Here is an 11746-nt window from a genome sequence, read left to right as displayed (position 1 = left end):
CAGGGCTACCAACTCAGGCAGTTTTGTTTTGTTTTCCTTTTTCAGATGCAGGAACTCAAGAGTCCAAGTATTATTATTATTGCTTTTATATCCCGCCTTTTCTCCAAAGAGCTCAAAGTGGCGTATACAGTTCTCTCCCTCATTTAGTCCCACAACAACCCTGTGAGGTAGTTTAGGCTGAGAGATTAACCTAAGGACACCCAGCGAGCTTCATGGCTGACTGGGAATTTGACTCCTGGTCTCCTAGGTCCTAATCCAACACTCTTAACTACTATGCCACACTAGCAGGACTAGAATTATTGTTCTGAATTCCTTTTTTCATTGCGGAGAAGAAACTAGAATGGTATTGGCAAGCGTTCACCCAGTGATGGCTGGGGTCAAAAACACACGTGTGCACATAGAGAGACACATCACAGAAACAGCGACCTTTGGTGTGGCCCTGGCCATTGCAATGCTCTTCTTCTTTCGACACTTGATCAGATTGCCATCACGTCCCAAAAAGCATCCCATCTCTGCACAGAGGCCACAGAGGAAGGATATGCATCTCCTCCTTTTGATCTGCAGGTGGTTTCCAGGGCTGCTAAATGGAAAGGAGCCAGCCGACACCTGAACTTTGTGGCACCCCTTCTTTGAATGTATCTGATTATCAATGCATGAGACAAGGCTGCTAACCACAGTCTTGAATTCCTGTCAACTTCCATCAGCAAAACAAAATAAACGAAATTGCACATTTATGCCAACACCGATCAAGAGCTTCTGAGCAGCACTTCCCTGTCAGCCTTCATAAATACTGAAAAGGACATTCCTACTGATTTCCTAACAAGAGATGAGGCAGCAACGAATTATTAACATGTCAATTGTGATATAAGCCCTGGTATGATTCCCCCCTCTCTTACAAAGCTCTGTATTAGGTACAAAACATTATATTGTTTCATTATTTACTGTGTCCTGTCTACTTATACTTGGTACTGCAGAATTGGGAATGAGAAGAAACACTATTAAAACAGGTTCATTCTGATGATTATTAGTTTTATGCGGTCCTTCACTAGAATTGGTTCTAGCTAGTTTGCACAACTGTTGATTGCATTCATTTTTTAATTGTTTAAATTCCTGGTTCTGATTGTGCACGCTTTTGTGCTACTGCTTTACTGGTGTGGATCACTGACAGGTCACAAGTTGTTGCCACCTCCTATTCCAATATTCATTTATATAAACATATATTGGTATAGCTGTTTATTCTAAACATCTTTCAGTACTCTTCATACTCAGTGGTTGATGTGCATATCTACAAATGTAAAGTATAAATGTGATAAACACACACAGTGGTACCTCGGGTTACATACGCTTCAGGTTACATACGCTTCAGGTTACAGACTCCACTAACCCAGAAATAGTGCTTCAGGTTAAGAACTTTGCTTCAGGATGAGAACAGAAATCGTGCTCCGGCGGTGCGGCGGCAGCAGGAGGCCCCATTAGCTAAAGTAGTGCTTCAGGTTAAGAACTGTTTCAGCTTCAGAATGGAGCTCCGGAACGAATTAAGTATTTAACCCGAGGTACCACTGTAGTTCATACAGGAACACCATCAGGGAGCGGTGAGTCATTGAACTTTCTTGCTACGTGTAGGTTTAGGGGCAAACCTCACTTGACTCTGTATAAAACGGGCACAATGGCCCCGTCTCACAATCTGATGAAAGATCAGTTGTAGGGAATGAACTTTTCATTTGCCTGTACTTAGACAACAGCATTCAAGAGCAGCCTTAGCATTTGTGGAGGTCAAGCCAAAGGAGAGGGAGTCTTCCTGGAAAACATTTTGATCTGCCACATCCCCTGTTATCTGTGCTGGGATGATAGTAGAATCATCTGAAGTTGCTAGGCAAGAGACATAGACCAAAACTGGGGTGGAAACTGGGCTGTTGGAATCCATAAGCATGAACAACTCTGACAGATAGTCATTGAGGTGTTTGGAACTTCTGTATCTTTGCAAAATTGCTTGAAATAATTACCTGAGCTGGAGCAGGGGTACAGAGAACACACATGGCATGACTGTCCTTAGTTGATCTCTAGTTAATCACAACTGGATCCCTTGAAGAAGACCTTTGGAGAACACAGTCTTGTATGTTGCATCCTTTGTGAGGATATCTACCTATGACAGTATGGCGTTGATGGATGGGCCAGACAGATGATCCAACTGGAACTTAGAACAACATAGCTTGTAGTTTTCAGGGTGTGAGGCGAAATCCCCACTCCCTGAAATCCCCCCCCCCCGACTATTCATTAGATTTACACTGTTTCTTTATACAATATTGTGTCCTCAATATTTCTGTCACCTGCCATAACTCTGGATACCTCTGCAATAATTAGCTGTCTTACAAGGCAAGTAACAAGACAAATACATGATCATCAAGCACTTTATGTTTTCTCTAGAGAAATCCCTGCTGCCACCTATCAGCGTTAGAAGTTGCATGTCAGCTACACATCTATAGTTGATTTTTGAGGACGATCCTTTAAGGCAGCTGGAGAAAAAAGTTTAGAACACTCTTTTTTGCCATTCATTGATCTTTTATTTCTTCTTGTGCTTCTGGTTGTTCTGTCTTTCTTCTTTACTTATTCTAGGGGGATTGTTCTGAATATAAATCAGCTCGTATTCGGTGCACTTGAGAGGTAATTAATACTAACAGCAAACGCCCAATTTACACTGCATCTGATGTGTCCCAGTCTTGAGATTCCAAAAGGAGATCTGTTTTAAAACGCTGTGGGACCCCAGAAACAACATGTCATTTTACGGCATAGTTTTAGCTTTGCTTTGTTCATTTCTGAAACATTTGTGGAACACAGCTCTGCATATTCACTCCCAGCAAATCAGCATGTGATAATGGCAGAACAGCTGGATCAGGCCAGTGGCCCACCTAGCCCCACATCCTGTTCTTACACTGGCCAACCAGATGTCCATGGGAAGCCTTCAAGCGGGACCTGAGCACAGGAGCAAGCTCGCCCTACCCAGCGGTTTTCAGCAGCTGGCACACAGAGGCATACCATCCCCATTGGTGAAGGCAGAACAGTAGCATCCGGGTTTCTGATTTGATCCTGGAGTGTCTCGCTTTTCCTTAGGACATCCCTATTTGCATCGGACAAATGTTGGAGGGCATGGAGTATAGTTAAAGCTATGGTTTTCCCAGTAGTGATGTATGGAGGTGAAAGCTGGACCATAAAGAAGGCTGATCGCCGAAGAATTGATGCTTTTGAATTATGGTGCTGGAGGAGACTCTTGAGAGTCCCATGGACTGCAAGAAGATCAAACCTATCCATTCTGAAGGAAATCAGCCCTGAGTGCTCACTGGAAGGACAGATCCTGAAGCTGAGGCTCCAATACTTTGGCCACCTCATGAGAAGAGAAGACTCCCTGGAAAAGACCCTGATGTTGGGAAAGATGGAGGGCACAAGGAGAAGGGGACGACAAAGGAAGAGATGGTTGGATAGTGTTCTCGAAGCTACCAGCATGAGTTTGACCAAACTGCGGGAGGCAGTGGAAGACAGAAGTGCCTGGCGTGCTCTGGTCCATGGGGTCACGAAGAGTCAGACACGACTAAACGACTAAACAACAACAACATGGAGTTAAGTGACCCCCAAGCCAAGCAGATAGCCACCTTTAGAAGACATCTGAAGGCAGCCCTGTACACAGAAGCTTTTCAATGTTTAATGTTTTATTATGTTTTTTATATATGTTGGAAGCCGCCCAGAGTGACTGGGGCAATGCAGTCAGATGGATGGGATATTATTATTATTATTAAATAGGATGTCTCTATTTTCATTGGAGAAATGTTGACGGGTATGAGGCCCTCTCTTAATTATGGTAGTTTTCAGGTAGGTTCATGCTGAAGGAGATGATCCCTCAGATTTCCAAGTGTCCGTGAATGTTAATTCATAACAACAGAGCTTGAGTTTGTGTGAAAGAGGGAGGATAATATGAGTAATGTTCTTCCAATAATAAAAAAAGACACCAACAGTGGCTTGGCAGAAACAGCAGGTGGATCAGGTACAGTGGTGCCTCGCAAGACGAAATTAATCCGTTCCGCGAGTCTCTTCGTCTTGCGGTTTTTTCGTCTTTCGAAGCACGGCTATTAGCGGCTTAGCGGCTTAGCGGCTATTAACAGCTTAGTGGCTTTAAGAAAAAGGAAACAAACTCGCAAGACGTTTCGTCTTGCAAAGCAAGCCCATAGGGAAATTCGTCTTGCGGAATGACTCAAAAAACAGAAAACCCTTTCGTCTAGCGAGTTTTTCGTCTTGCGTGGCATTCGTCTTGCGGGGCACCACTGTACAAAAAATACGCAAAACAGTATAAGGGAGGTCCCCCCCCCCCACCAGTAGAACAGCAGTTTCACATTTAAAAACCCAAACATCATTTGGCATAGTAATGCCAGTCTTATAGAATAGACTATCTCTTCCTGCACCTCCTCTTTTCCTTAATTTAATCACTCTGAAGTGCAAATCCAGGCAAACGTTAATATTATCTGGCATATTATAAACTTGCATGTGCCTGGTTCCTCACCACTGAAAAGTAAAATGAGAGAAAACCGCCCTTGGAAGCGAGTGAAGAGTCCAAGCTGGCTGTGACAAGCTGTTACTCCAAAGGAATTTGTTTCCCTTCTTTTGGTGGGGTTTTCCCTCTTCTTCTCAAAACTAATGTAAAAACCCTTTTGGCAGGCGCTATAATTGTGTGCCTGATCTTTGCTGCAGCACTTCGTCCTACAATTTAAATTCAACCTGGAGCAGTTTTTGCTCATGTACGAGGAAACAAATGCATCTTCTGGCAGCCATTAACAGGAACCTCTTCAACCAGGCAGTGCTGGGCAGTATTTATTCCTGGACGCAGACGGGCTTAAGCTCCATCTCTCTTTACAGTCACCTATTAACTGGGCCATATACTATATCAATAAACCACAATTACACTTAGGAAATTTGAAAAGTGAAGCTCAATAAAACCACACAGGCATATTAGAACTGTGTGGAACACTGACATCCATCTGGTATTTTTCAGCGATTTCTAGTCAATTACTACATTTCATCATCTGTAATCTTCTTTTATCTTTGATTCCTGCTGCTACGGTAATTCTCACTCTGCTACATCTATGGCTTTACTGTGAATTTTTATCACCTATGAGTAAGTGGATTCACATTTTTGTTTGCTAGCATCTTTTTTTAAAAAAAAAACTTGTAGAAGCTAAAAAATAAAAAAGCTTAATTGCAGAGGGAAATGAAACATATTCAAAGATGTTACGGTAAATACGTAAATCACATTGATACCATTAAGAGAAGCAATAGAACATTGAAACAGCAATAAAATTAAACATCCAGTAAATTAGTATTAGCTAGGGAGGCAATCCCACCTTTTCTTTTTAAATAAAAAAGTCCTGTTCCCTTTTATAAGCATGTATGGAGCCAATTTAAATTTAGAAGATGCATGATAAAACTTGCATTATATAATTTTTCTGGGACAAAAAAACAACAACACATTTTGGCAGCCATCTTATAAACACTTAACTGAGAGTAAGTTTCATTGAACTCGGTAGGGCTTACACCTGAGTATAGGATCATGTAAGAAATGCAGGCCAGGATCCAAAAAGCTACGCAACTAGTTCCATATTCCTAAGGGACTTTGGGTATGTGTTTCTCCAGCAACACATACCCATTTTACTGATTTTTTTTTAATTGTTAATCACAGGATGTTTCATAGGAAGCAATTGATAAATGAAATGAGGTGTATATTGTAGGTGAAAGGTCAGAGGGAATATCTGCGATTTTGAAAAAGTGCCATGGCTGGGGAAACACTGCCAGATGGGCAGGGTATCATCATCATCATCATCATCATCATCAACAACAACAACAACAAGAACATGGTTGCCAATGGAGTGTGCCATGTCACAAAAATGGCTGCCACATCTAACAGAGAAGAAAGAAACAGGACCACAAAATAGTCCAGTTGTGCCTCTCTCTGTTGATGGGGGGAAATGCAACTACATCAGCTCATTCTCTCTGCCATGCTCATTCACAGAGAGAAGCTGCTCAAAACAGAAGGAGGGGTGCCATGCTCAATTTGGGGAGGCTGAGCCAGTGCAAACAGAGCAGGGAGAGCAAGCAGTCTCTTCTACATTGTGCATCTTTGAGGATATATTTACTGAGAATTTTGTGGGCACCGTAGGAGGTACTGGTGGTCACAGTAGCACATGTGACCACTGCAATGGAATAAACATACGCACCAGCCAAACTGTACTCCAGGCGTTGTTTTGCATTTATTTCATATTATGCAATAAAATGGTGGGGAAGGGGGAAATAATGTGGCTAGAACCTCTTCCACTGAAGTGAATGGGCAAGCTCCGCAGAAACGCTGCAGGGGTGAATTCAAGAAGACATCTCACCCCATAAAAATGTAGTGTAGACAAACCCTTGCATCTTGTTCCAATGGTTCTCCTGCATAACACTGACCAAATTCTCTTGTAATGCCATGTTTTGGAACATTGCATTGGCATGAATGATGACATGCGCCACTGTAAGCACCCACATGCTGGTAAGTAAAGCAATACTTTGACTGGACTTAACCATCCAGGGGTCCTTTACCTTTTACCTTACCTTTGTCCTGGATGCGTCATTTCTGTTGAAGCAGCTCACTCCAGCTCATTTGCCCTTTCCTCCCCCTTTTCCATCATAATGCAGGACTATTATTAATAATTCCATCTAGAGCTATCATCTGCAAGGAAAGAAAGCACAGCAAATAACTTTAATGCTTCCTTTGAATCATTCCAGGATAATAAAACAAGAAAGAGAGGCAGCACAGGGATTTCTTAATGGGGGAATTATTTTAAAGCAGCAAAATGTCTGTCATTATGATGGGCAGGGTAGGCATGGAGGGAAGGTCTGTAGATGAACCTCTGAGTACATGCAGTGCGACTCCCTGCATTTCTTTGTTAGGTTCCAAAAGAGATTATAGAAACACCGTTTAGAGAATGCAAGCATTATCTTCTTCCTGTTTGCATTGTCACAGTTACAACAAATTGTTTCTTAAGGCTGAGCCTGCGCATGTTGACTAGAATGCCCAAGACCACCCTCTATTATGCGTAATATTCTCAGTTTGGGTTTTCATCACAGCAAGGAGACTATAGTGATGCTGTTTGCTTAGCATGTTTTCGCCTCATTTGTGTACAGTTTTAAGGCATCAGTTCCAATGTCTGTCAAGAGAATGTACCGAGTGGAACAGGAACATCGGAAGCTGTCAGACCAATGGTCCCTCAAAACTGTCTACATTTGCAAGGCCTGAGAGTGTTATGTAGGTCCACCCCTGGTCAGCGTTCTTCTTTCAGCAGTCTCAGCTAGCTGGAGAAAAGTCATTTTGTTTTTCCTGTTGTTAAACAATTGGATCAGAAACCCTCAACAATCTGTACCAAGAAAGCACGATCTATTTTCTGATCAGTGGCCATTGGTGAACTGGTCCTGGTGGGGCTGATAGGAAGGAGGTCACAGAGACAAGTTGTTATGGTTTTCTCCCCATTCTCCCCGCTCTCAAAGATACTGTGGACACTTAATCATCACACCTAACTAAACTGAAAAACGTATTAACTTTGGTTCAGAAGGGATCCCTGCGGTCACAGCTGCTTCTCTGCTGGAAGAAATGTTGTGTGGCCTCCACCACCTATTCTAGTTCTCTCCCTATCCTCCTCTTTTGCAAAGAAACAGCGGACACTTAAACATTTTTACAGGGTTGCTATATTTCAAAAAGTGTAGATATGGACACAAAATCGCAAAAAACCCAAATAAATTGAAGTTTTGGAGCTATTTTTAAGGATACTTGCCAAAATCTACACTTTCCTGGAAATTAAAGTGATTTCCACCCAGACACTGCCAAATCCCAGCTATGTCGGGGGCCCCGCTAGGGGCGCATTGGAAGATGGCCGACAATACCATCTCTCCGGCTCACACGAGGTAATTAAGAGGCTGATATGGGAGTATGCAGCCTCCCTTGTTACCCCAAGGGAATGGGGAACACTGCCTTGCCTGTGGTTGCCATAAATCACCCCCAGATTCGAAAGAAGGGGGTGAGGGCACTAGGCACATAGCCCTCGTGGGAGATGGCTCTCTCTGATTGCGCGTACTGGCTGCAGGAGCTCAAAATAAACAATTAGAGAGAAGCAAATGCACATATTTCGAGTGAAGATTGGGATATAAGACTACTAATTAAAGTGATCTCTGTGAAGTGGAGTGATGGGCTGGACTCAACAATAAATCAAGAAGAAGATTCATCAAAGGATCGGTATGTCAGAGCGGGACTGAAAAGGGGGGGGACTTTTCTTTTTTTATCTTATGTGAGTACCTAATAACCCTCCCCCCAAGAAAGAATCGTTGCAATTACTGATTACAAGCAGGATAATTAAGAACTGTGTGGAAATAAATTACTAATCAAAGACATGGCTTGTGGGAACATTGGGAAAGGAATGAAAGCTCTTTGTGACGCAGTTAAAAAGAGATTTGTTACGGCAGGCCTGGACACAGGATGATCGATGGGGAAGGAGGACCATGGTTTGTTATTATACTGGACTGTGAGTTTGACTGGCAGGGCCCCCTGAGAAAATTGAGGAGAGACTGTGGAAATTAACGGACAGACTTTGGGAATGTTTTGTACGGAGGTGCGGAAATGGCGTCTGTCTATCTTGATATGGCTCTTGGAGGAGTGCAAAATCCACACAGGATACAACAACGTCTGTTTTCAACCCGCTTGTGGAGACTACCAGAGATCACAAAGAAAGGAATATATGATAACAACAACAAGAAGAGGAAAATAACAAAGAGAAGATTGAACAGAACTGTGTATACTATTTTGACAGAGCTGTGTACATTAAAGCAGCAGCAAGAGAGATGTTTGGATCCCTTTCTGAGCTCGAAGCATGGGTACCCCCAACAAAAATTTACAAATTTGGCTGTGTAATTTGGAATTTATGTGATTTGGAATTAATGTGATTTGATTGGCCTGTTAATAAAAATTATTTGAAAAAATGAAAAAATAAAAATGAGCTTCTAATTACAAATCCCGGCTATGTCCAGGAAATTCCGACTGTATGGCAGCCCTAATATATTTAGTGCTATTTCTCCAGAAAAAGTACTGGAACTCACCATGAACTCACCTTGTTCTTTTATAATTGCAATGATGCCCACCTGAGAGGCGCCAGAACTGAGTTCTGGTGAGTTCTGGCTGAAAAAAAAGCCCTGGGAGTATTGACCCCATGTGTATTACCTGTTTTGTTGTCCCACATCTGCAACCATCCCAACAACGACTTTCTCAAATGTACCCAACACTGCACAGTGAATGTGGTTTATGTTTTCAAACCGGATGGAAGCCAGTTTGAGGGTAAACACACCAAACAGCAGTATTTCTCAATGAACTACAGGATACAGATGGATTTGGGCTAATGTCATGTGTATGTGGCTTCAAATACCTTGCTGCTGGGGGGGGCACTAAAACAGCACCCTGTTTTCGAAAGTAGTTAAAGAGGTGCCTTTGGGAAGCCATAAACAGCCCTCCTCCCACTGAATGCCCAGAGTTTCTTATTCACAAGTATTCCCCTCTGAACGTTTAGGTTCATCAATTGCTATTATTGATGACGACTTTCTCAACACTTGATGATGACTTTTACTATTTTATAATTTATTTATTGTTAATGTAAAACCACCTTTAATCCTGACAGATCCTAGAGTTGTGTCAGGAGCTTGTCCTACACTCGAGTAGGACCCTAGCAGAGACACATGCCCGACTGCCATGTTCTCTCCCTCCTGGTAGATCATTCGGGAGCTTCATTAGCTTTCTTCAGCCCGAACATCACAGCGACCAATGCCGACAGACACCGGCACACTTAGGGATCCACAGAGTCTTTGCAGCTTGCGTAACAGACCTCAGCACAGCAACTCAGCATTTTGGCTAATCTACTTTATTTACATATAAACAGACACGGAGCACTGCAACATGGCGCTCTCTCTCTCTCTCTCTCTCTCTCTCTCTCTCTCTCTCTAGCATCAGACAGCAAAGAGAAAGAACAAAGGACAACAGTCCCACTTCATGGAACACAGTTTCTGTAACTTCCCACTCTGGAGTCAAAACATATACTGTCATGTGACAGACAACAATCTCATGACTGCAATCATGGAGCAGGAATTCTAACAGGTTGCAGGCAAAGGCCATGATCACTGAGTCATTCTAAAATAAAATACAAAATGAAAAAGTAGGTTCCTAATCAAATTCCATAATAACTAAAACAATAGGAAAGGTGGCAGGCCAACAATTAAAGTGCTCAGAATGCAACTGGCACACAAATAGGCTTTAGGTTTGCACCAAAAAGACTGCAGTAGTGGTGGCACCAGTCATACATCATACCTGAGAGGAAAGGTATAATCATAATCTCATAATCATAATCAGTGCTTTTTTCTGGGGGGATGCAGGGGTACCCCTAAACATTATGTGAATCTATGTTTGGCCTCAATGAGAGGAAGTATTTTAATATGAGTAGGAAAATGAGAGTACCCCTAAATGTTTTTTAAAGAAAAAAGCATAACAACAACAACAACAACAATAGGAATTAAGATAACATACCAGCTGCATCTCTTGAAGGCACGGATGTGTTGGTGTAGAGAGAGGTGTTCCTTTAGGTATTTGGATCTCAAGACATTTAGGGCTTTACAGGCAAGCACTAGCACATTTAATTTTAAGGCAATCATATCAAGGATCTGCTGCCCAGTTTGAAATGAATCACTAGTTTTTCTCTAAAATTTCTCAATCCAACGGCGCCTATCATTGGGACTGTTGAGAAAACAAAAATATTTCATTCCTTTTGTAACCAGATCCGTGTTAGGAGAACTTGCTGGAAAATTCCACCTCTGCTCCCTCATTCATTTCAACAGTGCCATTTTTCATATCTGAAGTTTTAAAAAGAACATCTGTGGCATAAAATTAGCTTTCAGGCATAGTTCTTCTCGATTAAGCACTGGGTTTTCTGGGCATTCCTAGTGTTTAGGAGTTCAGATGTTCACACTGTGATATGTTCCCAACTCTAATCTTTACCCTAGCTCAATGTTCTTTTTGCTGTGCTCTTTTTTTATTTATGATGTACAACATGTATTTAAAATAAAGGCTTGTCACTGCTGAAATAGTCTAAAGCATACCCCCTGCATTCCAACTGATCTCCAGATTACTAGCAAAATTGCTGCCTTTGTATACTTATGGGCTGATGTGATAACTGAAAATAACTTCCATTAGCACTACAGAAGCTCCAGCTGATACCAAATGAATTTCATTTGATACCAGCAGAGAAAAATATTGGCTACTGAGATATTTTCCCTTCATGGTCATTTACAGTTAGCTGGGATCCATGTACCATTCAGGAAGTCTCCAGATGTTTTCTTTTCCTTAAGATCCTGTTACCGAAAGCTTCCCCACTCTCAGGTTGACTGGCAGTAATCACAAAGAGAACATTTTTATCTTATGTTCTGGAGGCTCCTTGGAGGTGGACCGTGAGAAGTGCTTGCGGATTGTTTGGAATCCTTGCTAAATTTTCGCCTTTTTGAATTGTCTCTGTTTTGGATAAAAAGGTAAAGGGACCCCTGACCATTAGGTCCAGTCATGACCGACTCTGGGGTTGCGGTGCTCATCTTGCTTTATTGGCAGAGGGAGCCGGCGTACAGCTTCCGGGTCATGTGGCCAGCATGACTAAGC

At 42.3% G+C, this 11746-nt stretch overlaps 1 long non-coding RNA gene across 1 annotated transcript in view; it reads right to left on the bottom strand.

Moving 5' to 3' along the window:
* LOC144327549 (uncharacterized) overlaps positions 1 to 11746 on the bottom strand; it is a 164208-nt gene that overhangs the window by 141316 nt on the left and 11146 nt on the right. The gene's annotated exons all lie outside the window — the stretch shown is intronic.

This window comes from Podarcis muralis, chromosome 4, assembly GCF_964188315.1.
Source record: "Podarcis muralis chromosome 4, rPodMur119.hap1.1, whole genome shotgun sequence".
NCBI classification, from domain to species: Eukaryota; Metazoa; Chordata; class Lepidosauria; order Squamata; family Lacertidae; genus Podarcis; species Podarcis muralis.
Note: the sequence above shows the minus strand (reverse complement) of the source record. Positions and strands in the feature narration are given on the sequence as shown.